The following is a 12,968-nucleotide window of genomic DNA, read 5'->3' as shown; positions in this document are numbered from 1 at the left end:
GTTCGGCGGCATAATGCCTTGAGCAGCTTCGTATTATTTGTATTGCCTTGTGTGCGTGGTTGAATTCAGTTACTGGATGATTCGAAGTGATTTGGGACACTTAGTCCCTAAAACGGACGCTAAAGTCTTAAGATTTTGACCGTAGTTAGAAGTGTGTGAAGACGACTCCGGAATGAAGTTCTAGTGGTTCCGTTAGCTCCTTTGGGTGATTTTGGACTTAGAAGCGTGTCCTGACGGTGGATTTGAGGTCTGTAGCTGATATAGGCTTGAAATGGCAAAAGTCGAATTTTCGGAGATTTTGACCGGAAGTGGAATTTTTGATATCGGGGTCGGAATGCAATTCCAATAGTTGGGACAACTCTTTTATGTTATTTGGGACTTGTCTACAAAATTTGGGGTCAATCGGATGTGGTTTGGTAGGTTTCGGCATTAGTTGTAGAAATTAGAAGTTTCAAGTTCATCAAGTTTGAATCGGAGGGTGAATTGTATTTTTAGCATTTTTTTGGTGTGATTCGAGGGCTCTACTAAGTTCGTATGGTATTTTAGGACTGGTTGGTATGTTTGGTTGAGATCCCGGGGGCCTCGGGTGTGTTCGGGTGCTTAGCGGAGGAAATATCAGACTTATGCAATTGCTGAAGCTTTGCTGGTTTCTGGTGTTTCACACCTGCGGTGGGGAGACCGCAGATGCGGGATCGCATGTGCGGAATGAAGGGCGCATGTGCTCTTTGGGCCAAGAAGGTCCGTGAGCACAGGTGCAAGAAGGGAGCCGCATCTGTGCATCCGCAGATGCGGAGTGATGGTCGCAAGAGCGGTATGGACGGGGGTAGCAGATGCGGACTAGAATCCGCAGGCGCGCACTCGCAGGTGCGGCCTTGGGCTCGCAGAAGCGGACCAGAAGACTTAAGTCATTTCCGCACGTGCGATGGAATTTCCGCAGGTGCGGCGTCGCAGGTGCGACTAGAATTCCGCAGGTGCGAGATCACTAGGCAGAAAAGGGGAAATTTCGAGGGTTTGATCTCATTTCACTTTGGGGCTTTGAGAGCTCGGTTTTGGGAGCTTCCTTGTGGGTTTTTCAAGCAGATCGATTGGGTAAGTGTTCTTCACCTAGAATTTAATATAATCCATGATTTTATCTTTAGTTTGATCATTTAATTTGTGTTTTGAGTTGAGGAAAATGGTGGTTGTTGAAGAAAGTTTTCAAAATAAAAATCATGATTTGAGGGACGAATTGGTATCGGAATTTGATAATTTTAGTATGGTTGAACTCGTATCGGAATGGGTGTTTGGATTTTGTGAAATTTTTTGGGTTCCAAGGTGCGGGCCCGGGGGTCAATTTTAAGATTTTTATAAAGATTGAAGCTTTATGATCCGGAATAGTTTCTTATGAGTTTTATTTGTGCTTTGAAGTTATTTTGATTAGATTTGAGCAGTCCGGAGGCCATTTCACCGAGAAGTTCATTTTTGAGTATCGGTCTGTCTTCTTTGAGGTAAGTATCTTGCCTAACCTTGTGTGGGGGAACTACCCCTTAGGATTTGAGTCTCTATGCTAATTGTAGTCCGTGTACGTGAGGTGACGAGTACGTGCTCGGACTTATTTGTGGAAAGTTGGCCTTTTAGGGTTCTTAGGTTCTTGTATTTACTGAATATGCAGTTGTTTTGTTATGAATACGTTTCTTAATTACTGGTTTCACCTCTACCTGCTTTAATTAGAGTTAATTGCTTCATGATCCACTCTTGTTGTTCATTTGATTCATCTGTGCCTTAACTAAAATTGTTATCTCTTCTATTGTCATGTTATCTTTTCCCTAACTACTTATCTTTATTTTAAGTTATAATTATCTCTTCTGTAATTGTTCATCCTTAATTGAAACTATGATTATCTTTCTGCTGCTTATCCTTAATTGAATTAGTAGTGTCTCTTTCGTAATTGTCCGACCTTAAAGTAAGTTTAGATATCCTATATCTTAGTTGACTTGTCCTTATTTGGAATCATTCGACTTGTGTTAGCTCCCTTGTTGTTGAACTGTACATTGCGGGCCGTTGTTATATATTATTTCTTTTCTTGTTGAGCTGTTCTTATTATGAATAGCATTCTCTATTGTGACTACTCCTTGTGAATTAGTTACTCTGTTTCTTTGTGTTCTGGAATTTCGGAGTTGACTAATTTGTCGTGCCCTTGTATTATTGTCATTGTTGTTGTTATACTTGTTGTTGTGATGCACGAGGTTTTTGTCATGCGGTTGTTGTTATTGTGATGCACGAGGTTTCTGTCGTGCGAGTGTTATTGGGTTGCATGAGGTTTCTTCCATTCTATTGTTACTATTGACATTTGCACATGCGGCGTGACAAGACGGGATATATATATGTGGGTTGCGCATGTGGCGAGACAAGGTGGGAACATTATTATGCACGTGTGGCGAGACAAGGCGGGCATCTATTTTACTATTGTACACGTGGCGAGATAAGGTGGGCTGTGTCAGGGATTGATTTGGGATGGCCTGGGGGCATTCTTGTTATCGATATTTGTGTAGTGGCACACTTACCTGTGTGAGCTTTATCTTGTGAAAGTTGTGAGAAAACATTCTACGTGTTGTCCGTTCTTTTCCCTTATGCTCACTAGCTGGTATGAACTATGTTAGGACACTTGCACAACCATACACATAGTTAAGCACTCTTATCAGATAAGAGGTTTTCTTGATTTTGTTGAGTATAGATGTACACGCTTGCTTACTTGCCTTCTATGTGAGAATGTCTCTATTTGGCACGTGAGTCGTCAGTGCGATTATGAGGTGTTAAGGTTCAGGTATTGAGACCCGTGAGTTGTGATTTGTCCGAGGTTCGGTACCTCGTGGAGTTTATTGAGTGAAACATTATGTGAAAACGGTCAGTGTGGTTGAGTGATTACTTGTCCTTTCTATATATGTGATTTCGGATTTATGTTGCGTTTCCGTTCATCCTTTCGTGTCATTATTTTGGTATTCCGCTGATACTTGTTATTGTCCTTTCCTATTGCAATTACTGTATTGTTAGACATATCGCGTAGTTTTTTTTTATGTAGATATTATACTCTGTTGTTTCTATACTTATACTTTGTTCAGGTTATTTAGTCTAGTAGGTGTCTTGACTGTACCTCGTCACTACTCCATTGAGGTTAGTCTTGATACTTGCTGGGTACCGCCGTGGTATACTCATACTACACTTCTGCATATTTTTATGCAGATCTAGGTATTTTGGAAGTCGGGTGACCATTAGCTAGATGTGCAGACTGTTGCTGTGGAGACTCAAGGTAAACCTACTGCTGCATTCGCAGGCTTCGGAGTCACATTCTAATTTGTATTCACACTGTTTACTTTATTTCAAACAGTTGTATTTAGTAAATTGTAGCAAACTTTGTAGAGCTTATGACTTGTACTACCGGTTTTGAGAATTGTAAATTTTATAGAGATTTCTATTTCAAAAATTGTTAGATGTTATTTAATTATTATTGTTATTCAGTAAATGTTAGGCTTACCTAGTCCCTAAGACTAGGTGCCATCAAGATACCCAATGGGGGAAAAATTGGGTCGTGACACCTCCTTAGCCTCCTTAGGTCGAAATCTGTCCAAAAGTGCCAAAAATGGTATTTTTCCGTGTATTTAAGTCATCCCCCAATAAACCCCGGGCGAAAATACCCTTTTTAGCGGAAATGGGATGATACTCTAACAAATTTATACTCCGCGCAGCATGTCGCGCCGCACCATGCGACGCTCTTGTGGATAGTTCCAGTACGATTTGAAAAATGGATTCTAGGTAGATTTTGCACTACCGCGCCGCCCTATGCAGCGCGGCTGTGCATTTTTCTCAAAGTAGTTAGTTTCTCCAATTTTTGACATCCGGACTTGGTCCTCGACCGCTAAACGCGATCCCGATTTAATCCCTTGGGCCTCTACTCAGACTTCAACGCTCCAATTAGCTCGAATTTGCTTTGCAACATCTAAATAACTCGGAATCATTCCTACTCGGCATAAAACACATAATAAGTGCGAAACACTACTAATTAAATCTTAACATAAGTAAAGTGCAGTGAATTAGAGTGCAATAAGCGACTAAAATACGGGTTTCTAGCCTACCATCAAAGAGATGCCTCCTACTGTAAAAACACTCCTCGAAGCGTAGCTAACTGACACACTAACCAGCATCCTCAACAAGCCCACTCGAGACACGACTGCGGAAAATGCATGGACTTCCATGATACAATAAGCGGACGAGTAGTGCAACTAGACTTCTCCTCCAACGATAGGTATTACTCAAAATGTCATTGATAGTGCATGTGACAACGCCCTTTCAGCCATTCTGAAAAGGATGAAAGAAAGGGAGAATGAAAATAAAGCGCTCCGAGATCAAATGAAAGAACACCAAGAAAGTGTCGACAAGATACCGGGCGCTCCTAAGATGTTGCCGAAGAGGGACACCGGCCGGTTCATCGAGGAACCTTACAGTGATGATGCAGCACCGCATGCCATACCAAAAACCTTTAAAATGTCGCCCTACCTCAGGATATATGACAGCACAACCGACCCTGAAGATCATATGACTCATTACGTCACCGCCGTAAAAGGCAACGACCTCGCCAAAGAACAGGTGTCTTCTATGTGTGGGAGAAACCCTCACATGAGGGGCATTAACCTGGCATTCACATCTACCAGCATGCACCATAGAAACCTTTGAAGAAATGGCTGACAAGTTCGTAACGACCCACGCCGGAGCCAAGAAGGCCGAAGTGAGAGTGAACGACATATTTGCTTTTAAACAATCTTTGGGAGAGGGGATGAGGGACTTCCTTGCTTGGTTCAACCGAGTAAGGATCACTTTGCCAAACGTGTCCAAAGAGATGGCAATCGAAGCTTTTCAGAACGGGCTGAGTAGGGATGGTTCAAGAGCAACAAGGAAATGGTTGAGTCGATGATGAAGTACCCCCAACCACTTGGGATGAAATCCACAATTTTTATTGCACCGAGGTCCGTGCAGATAAGGACGACCTCAACAGGCCAACCCACTGACTAACCTCGGTAAACGCAGAATCAAGAAAGGATCAAAGAGAGAATACCAGAAGATATCATCCGATTCCGCAACCCAACAGGGAACGACATCAACCATATATTAGAACGGTCGCCGCCACCTCCCCCCGCTACGAAGAAGGTCCATCCAGACCAAGGACAGGAACCCATCGGAATGAAAAAGGTATGCTCTCCATATTATCTGCTCACAATTTTTGTGTGTCACCTACAAAGATAGTCTACGCTCTAGAAAAGCTCGGTCCAAAAGTGAAGTGGCCGCCAAAGATGAGATCGGGTCTTTACACCAGAAAATTCGACGCCCTCTGTGAGTTCCACCAAGAACGAGGAAATAAGATGGAAGACGGCATCGCCCTAAGGCAAGAAGTCTTAAATATGCTACGACAAGGTTACCTTAAATAGCTGCTAAGCGATAAGGGAAAAACGAATTTTAATAGAGGGCGCGAACATCAAGGGCCGCCCAAACCACCCTCACCAGCTCGTACCATCAACATGATCATCGGTGACGATGCCTCTATCAATAGCGTGAAGTTCACCACTACCTACAAACTCAAGCGATCTATCACCCTGCGAATGGTACGATGAACTCAAAGAAAGTATCATCTTCGACAAGCCGGACGCTGACGATTTGATTTTTCTCATAATGACACCCTCCTTATTACTCTGTGAGTGTTAGATAATAATGTTAAACGCTTTATGATAGATCATGGGAGCGGCGGGTGCATTATCCATCCCCGAGTACTTACCCAAATGAAACTCAAGGATAAGATAGTAGCGCGCTTCATCACGCTAACTAGTTTTAACAATGTAGTTGAACGGGCGTCTTGGGAAATTACACTCCCTATTTTGGCCGGCGATGTGACTCTGGAAACAATATTCCACATCATGTACCAAGACATCGCATACAACGCCATAGTGGGACGATCGTGGATACACCCCATGAAGGTCATCCCCTCCAACTTACACTAAGTCGTCAAATTCCCAACTCCTTGGGGAATATTCAGCATACGAGGATAGAAGCGTATGTCCCGCGATTACTACCATATTGCTTTAGACAACACGACCACCTAACAAAGGAAGGACAAAGAAAAAAAGGCATAGCAATCAGCATGGTCGAGGTCGGGGCATGACGAGATTAGGGAAGGCATCAAAGATCCCGACATAGTCGAAGCCGCATGATCAACCATAGAAGACCTCAATCCCGTTCAATTAGATCCCAACGACCATAGAAAAAAGGCCTATATCGATTGCAAACTTCAGGAACCAGGTAAATTCAGTCAATTTTTAAAAGCTAATGTGGATTTATTTGCTTTCAGCCATGCAAATATGTCGGGCATCCCAAAGAAAATCACCACGCATAAATTAAACGTCGACCCCTTCCACCCCCCGGTGAGGCAGGTCAGGCAAAAATTCAACTCCGCGATCAATGATGCAGTGCGGGAGGAGGTGGAATAGCTATTAGAAAATGGCTCCATCAGGGAGTCGAAGTACCCCCAAGTGGGTCGCCAACGTAGTAATGGTTAAAACAAAGAATGGGAAATGGTGGATGTGCGTGGGCTTCACAGACTTGAACAAAGCATGACCAAAGGACTCGTCCCCACTGCCTCACATCGACCAACTCATTGATGCAACGGCCGGACATGAGATGCTAAGCTTCTTGGATGCTTAATCAGGCTATAATCAGATCCTTATGGAAGAGGAAGATCAGGAAAAAACCACGTTCATCACCCACTGAAGAACGTACTGCTACAGGGTCATCCCTTCGGACTAAAGAATGTGGAGGCGACTTATCAAAGATTGGTGATAAAGATGTTCAAGGATCAGCTCGGTAAAATAATGAAAGTATATATAGACGACACAGTGGTCAAGTCCAAAAGGGGAGAAGATTACATCGACCATCTAAAAGAAACTTTCGACATATTTAGACGATACATAATGAAACTGAACCCAGAGAAGTGTGCGTTCGTCGTAGCCTCGGGAAAGTTCCTAGGTTTCCTGGTATCACAGTGAGGGATCGAGGTCAACCCTAACCAAATCAAAGCCATTGAGGGCTATTAAGATAAGCGAGCTATCAATCTAATCGACCACGATATCACGTACCAGCAGCTCACGTCGATAAAGTCACAAGTGCTCGTTGACTTCGTCGATGACTTCAGCGCAAAAATAATGCCTGAAATCGAACGGGAAGCCATCCGTACTTCCCCCCAAACACAAGACCTCTGTGTCCTATACACCATCGATGTATCCAACGCGTCGGGGTCCAGACTGGGACTCATACTCAAAGTCCCAACAGGCAAAGTAATTTGCAAGTCCATAAGGTGCCCAGATATGACTAACAACGGGGCCGAGTATGAGGCCTTCATTGCAGGTTTAGGACTAGCACTCAAGTATGGGGAAAAACGGTTAAAACTACATTATGAATCCCATCTCTTAGTCAACCAAGTCACAGGGACTTTCCTAATCAAGGAATAAATATTGCAAAAATACCAGACCAAAATCTGCAAGCTGCTTCCCGAGTTCGATGAATGTCAGCTCGACCAAATTCCATGAGCACAGAACGCCGAGGCAGATGGACTCACTAAATTAGACATAGCTACCAAAATCATCACAACAGGAGAGAAAAACGTGGTCCATCTTCTCAACTCATCGCTATACCAAGTCGAAGTAAGAACCATTAACTTAACTTGGGACTGGCGCAACCGTATTATCGCATACTTACAGGACGGAACACTCCCAGGCGATAAAAAAGAGGCTAGGAAAATGAGAATGAAAGCAGTCAGATACAGTATCCTCCACAACGACCTGTACAAGAGAACCTACGGCGACCCTTTAGTGAAGTGCCTGGGCCCAAACCAGACTTGGGGTGTCCTTGAAGAAATACACGAAGGCCATTGCTGTAACACCCCAAAAAATGTCGAAGTACTTAAGTTTAAAGCCCCGTAAAATTTCGTAAATAAATTCAAGGTTTCATGGTGACGGAGTAGACTTATATATTTGAGGATTGTATAAAATCTTCACGGCGATTTAATGCATTTTGAAACCCATATCATATTCGGGGTGCCAAAATATTATCATTTCGAGTTGAACTGATTTTCCCTACACTCCACGAGACGACTGGTGTCATGTACTTGGCCATTTCTCTTTGGGGCTTACTATTGCCAAACAAGACACATATATAATAAAATAATTCTTGTTGTTCTTTTTCATGACCCATAGACTTCCAAGAATAACTGACGCTAATGTATTTATCCTTCCGATTATGCCTCCCATATGTCACATGTCAAAGAAGAAGCATCATCCCGTGATCAAATATATTGGATAGGAAATTTCATGGTGATATTCAATCTATCACATCTTAGACTAATTGTTGGAGGTCTCCAAAGTTTAGTTTGGGTGTTCGGCGTAGAGATTTCGAGTTGAAGAAAGTGAGCGGATTATTCTCAGTATTTTCTCCATGAGGATGCTATGTAAATTGTTAATAAAGGTAAAGTATGTGTAGTCATATTAGGCCTTATGAAATCTTGAAGGAAATAGGCCAAACAGTGAGTATGATATTTCCCTATTATTATCCTCCGTGTACCCAGTGTTTCATGTGTATATGTCTAAGGAGGTATTTGGAAATACTTTGTATATCATTCCGGTGGAGGTTATTGAAGGTGAAGTTAATAGATAGTTAGCTTATGAGAGGTACCTAATTGTCATCCTTGTTAGATAATACTGGAAGTTGGGATTGCCTACGTTAATGTGTTATGGCGAAGTCTGTAAGTCGAGAAAGTCATCTTGAGGGCCAAAAGTGTTAAGGAAATAAAATATTCTCACTTGAGTGTATAGTCAAATGATTATGATTTGAAAGGTACTTTCTAGGTGTTATGATTTAAAAATGTTCATTTCCTGTCCAGATATCATTTTGATAATGCAGTGCTTGTAATGCTGAGATTAGTATTATTGATATATACATTGTGGTGCTTTATTGGGTTGTGGATGTGTTGTGAGGAGTTATTTTGGTGTTACCCTGGCAGGTGGATAGGCCCAGTTACATGGGAGACTCTGGCGAAATTTTTGAAAATTTAGGGAGTTAGCCAAATTTTGAAACTATTGGTGTGTGTGAACTAATAGTTGGGCCACATTGAATGCTAATGATGGATTTTGACCCTCATTCGAGGACGAATGATCCTAAGCGGGGGAGAATATAATGCCCCGAAAAATTTCGAAGTGCTTAAGTGTAAAGCCCCGTAAAATTTTGCAAATGAACTCAAGGTTTCATGGTGCCGAAGTAGGCTTACGTGTTTGAACAATGCACTGGGCAGTAAAGGAAAATTTTGGCAGAAAAGGGCATTTCTGCGGCCTATTATGCGGTCGCAGAATCACTCTGCGGACTGCATAATGGCCGCAGAGTGAAGCAGGTAAGGGGCAAAATTTGGAGGAAGTCTACGGTACATTATGCGACCGTAGACCAGTTCTGCGGTGCATTATGCAACCGCAGAACAGGTCTGCGGGCTGCATAATAACCGCATACCCAAGCAGGCGACATCAGCTTTGGGGGCCAAATTGTGCGGCCGATATGCGGACCGTATATCCTATTTCGAAGCTTCATTTTTTGGGTTTTTATAACCCGACCCTACTTCGTTAAATAGACGCAATGGACCATTTTTGAGCTAAAACCTGATTTTTTAGAGTGAGAGAGTGCCCTAAAATGGGAAACTGTTCCTCAATAATTTATTCATCAATTATTTCTCAAATCTTGGAAGATTAACAAGGAAATCTCACAAGTTCTTTATCTAAGTGGTAAGGTTCCATACCCTAGTTTTCAATTTCGAATTTGGGTAGAAGATGGGTGATTGGGAGTATGATTCTTAGGTGTAAGAGTATTATGTATATATGCTTGTACCAATAAGGTTTGTGGGAAGAGTGTTAAGCTCAAATAAGTAAAGATTGGGTTGTTGAATGAAGAAAATCTTATAGAAGAACCTTGTAGCCAAATTTGTACACCTAGTGTTTGATAAAATACTCAAATGAGCCGAAACCATGAATACATCCCTAATTTGTGTTCAATTTTGTTATCTCTCAAAATAGATTGGGATAGCTAGAATTTTCGGAACGTTGTAGTAATTAAAGGAAAGTTCAAAGTGAGGTATGCTGGCTAAACTTTCTCTTTTAGAATTGAATTCCATGATGTTCCCGTAAGTTCCAAGTATGGTTGTCCCAAGTTCCTTATTCTATGTTTCGAGTTGTCCCCAATAAATTCGATTGTCCCGAATAAGCAAAGTGTCGAGAATTATGTATTCAAAACTTGTTCTGAATGTTCCTATCACATTATGTTGTCCTTTGGGAATGTGTTCAAGAATGATATGTGTATTAAAATGCTATGTCTTTGAGTCGTGTTCCAAATGAAGGTTATGATGCCAAATTGTGTGAGAAAATTTCAATATGCTTATGACTCTTAAGTGCTCAAATGTGTACCTAAAGTCTTGATTTGGAAATGTCTTATTGTTGATAATATATAGAGATGGTTGGAAGTGAAATAAGTGAATTGGGGAAATAAAGTGTGGCCAATGTGCCAAGGATGAAAGTTATACTTCTGGACAATGGTGCCAATGAAGTGAGATGATGTGATAAAGAATATAAAATGAGCCTCGACTCAATTGTTTTAAAAATGATTTCGAAAATAGAATTGCCTAAAAGCTTTTGTACTCAATTCATGCCCATAAGTGGCTCCTTTAACTAATGCTTTGCTTCATAAATATATCCACTGTGATTCGAGTTCTTACATACTCATGTGTTGAAATTGTACATTGTTATTTCTGAGGAAGGGTATTGCAAGAATAAATGATGTATTGATTGTTTATGATTTTGATGTGTGTTTCTATTGCTGGTTGGTATGCCCCATTCTTTGGGAAGAAACTATTTGTCTTTAAAGTTCCCATTACAAATGGAATTAAAGTATATGATTTCTGAAATATTCTATATGTTAATATTTTTTGGTGATCTTTGAAATTGAAAGAGGTGAAAGTGTGGAATATGAAATACGGCCATCGTGCAAGGAATAAAGAATCTTATAAATGGCCAAATGAGCTAAGAAAATATTATTATTGTGAGTAACTAGAAATACTAATGAGGATTTATACAATGTGAAAGAGGTTGAGGTGAGTACAATTGTATTTATGTTACCTTTGTGTGTAAATCAAATTAAAAATATTTTTGGGAGCATCATTAGCAAAATCGAGGAAGGGTGGGTCATAAAGCCCACACCTGAAACTACACGTGCTGGTGTAGGGGTGGATTGTGATTATTCCCCTTATTTGGGATGAAATTAAAATATTGGTGAAATTGTGATATTATTCCCCTTAATTGGGATGAAACTGGTAATAATTGTGGATTGGAAAAGTCTACCCACATGGCATATATGGGAAGGCGGCCTATCTGATCGGGTGGAGATCGGACGCCATGTTGCGCACATGGTGGTACTACTCTTGGTAACAACTTTCTTTTGCATCACATGTCAAACCACATTGTTCGTGGGGAGATGGCCTAGCCGATCGGGCGTGATATGACTTCGTGCTAACAAAGACGGTGGTATATCGGTGTTAATGATCTCCCAACCAAAATTTGTAAATAAAGTTTGTATTTTGAAAATTATTATGTTTTAACTGGACATTTGGATATTGTTGATTGTGATTTGTTGTTTCTATGTGTTACTTTTTCTTATACATACTAGTGCTATTCGACGGTACTAACGTCCCTTTTGCCGGGAGCGCTACATCTTTAATGAATGCAGGTGGTTCTACAGCAGGCGACATAGATCAGTGATAGCATTATACTCTTTTCAGCTGATTTGGTAAGCCCCACTTGATTTCGGGGTCATGTATCTTTTATTTCTCATGTACTATGTTTTGAGGTGTAGCCGAGGCCTTGTTGCCGACATTTCCATATTACTCTTCTATGGTACTTAGAGGCTCCGTAGACATGTTGTGGGTTGTGGTTGATGTTGGAAATTAAACTAGAAATGTTAGTATTTGGAAAATATATTTTTTATTATATCTATAAACTCGTAATATTTTGGAAATTATGAATGAAACTGCTAATGGAAATGAAATAGGAGTTGCTAATAAAATATTTTCAGTGTTTGATTAATGGAGTACATCTCCTCTTTATTCATGGATGAGTTTGGGTAGAAGGAAATTTAATAGGTTTGCTCAGCCGAGTTCACTCGGTTGAGCGCCGGTCGCGCTGCTCGATTTCGGGATGTGACAATTGCGAGGCTCATTCCGACAACCGAGCACTGGTCAGATGCCTCATACGGGTAGGATATTACTAGCCTGCCATTGAAATGGAGGCCGCATACTACGTAAAATGATGCGAGCAATGCCAGAAGTACGCTCTAGTGATTCACCAAGCGGGCGAACACCTCCACTCGGTCACCTCACCTTGGCCGTTCATCAAATAGGGAATGGACATCGTGGTCTCCCTCTCGGCAGGATGAGGTAACGTATGATTCTTTTTAGTTTTAACTGACTATTTCTCTAAGTGGATAGAAGCAGGAGCATTCGTCCAAATACGGAAACAGGAAGTTATCACAATTATATGGAGAAACATCATATGCCGGTTCGGCTTTCCCAAACAAATCAGCTGCGACAATGGATCCCAATTCACGGGAAAGAAAACCGCCAAATTTTTCGAGAAATGGCATATCAAAAGAATATTCTCAACCCCGTACCACCCTGCGGGCAACGGGCGAGCAGAGTCCTCCAATAAATCGATACTAAACATCATGAAGAAGAAGCTTGAGGACGCCAAGGGGCCTACCGAACAACTCCAAAAACGAGCACAGGTGAGATAACCTACTCTTTAGTCTACGTGACAGAGGCGGTAATACCAGTCGAGGTCGGAGAGCCTAGTCTAAGGTACTCCTATGAG

The sequence above is a fragment of the Nicotiana tabacum genome, chromosome 17 (genome assembly GCF_000715075.1).
Source record: "Nicotiana tabacum cultivar K326 chromosome 17, ASM71507v2, whole genome shotgun sequence".
Taxonomy (NCBI): domain Eukaryota; kingdom Viridiplantae; phylum Streptophyta; class Magnoliopsida; order Solanales; family Solanaceae; genus Nicotiana; species Nicotiana tabacum.
The sequence above is the reverse complement of the archived record's forward strand: the minus strand, read 5'-3'. Positions refer to the sequence as shown.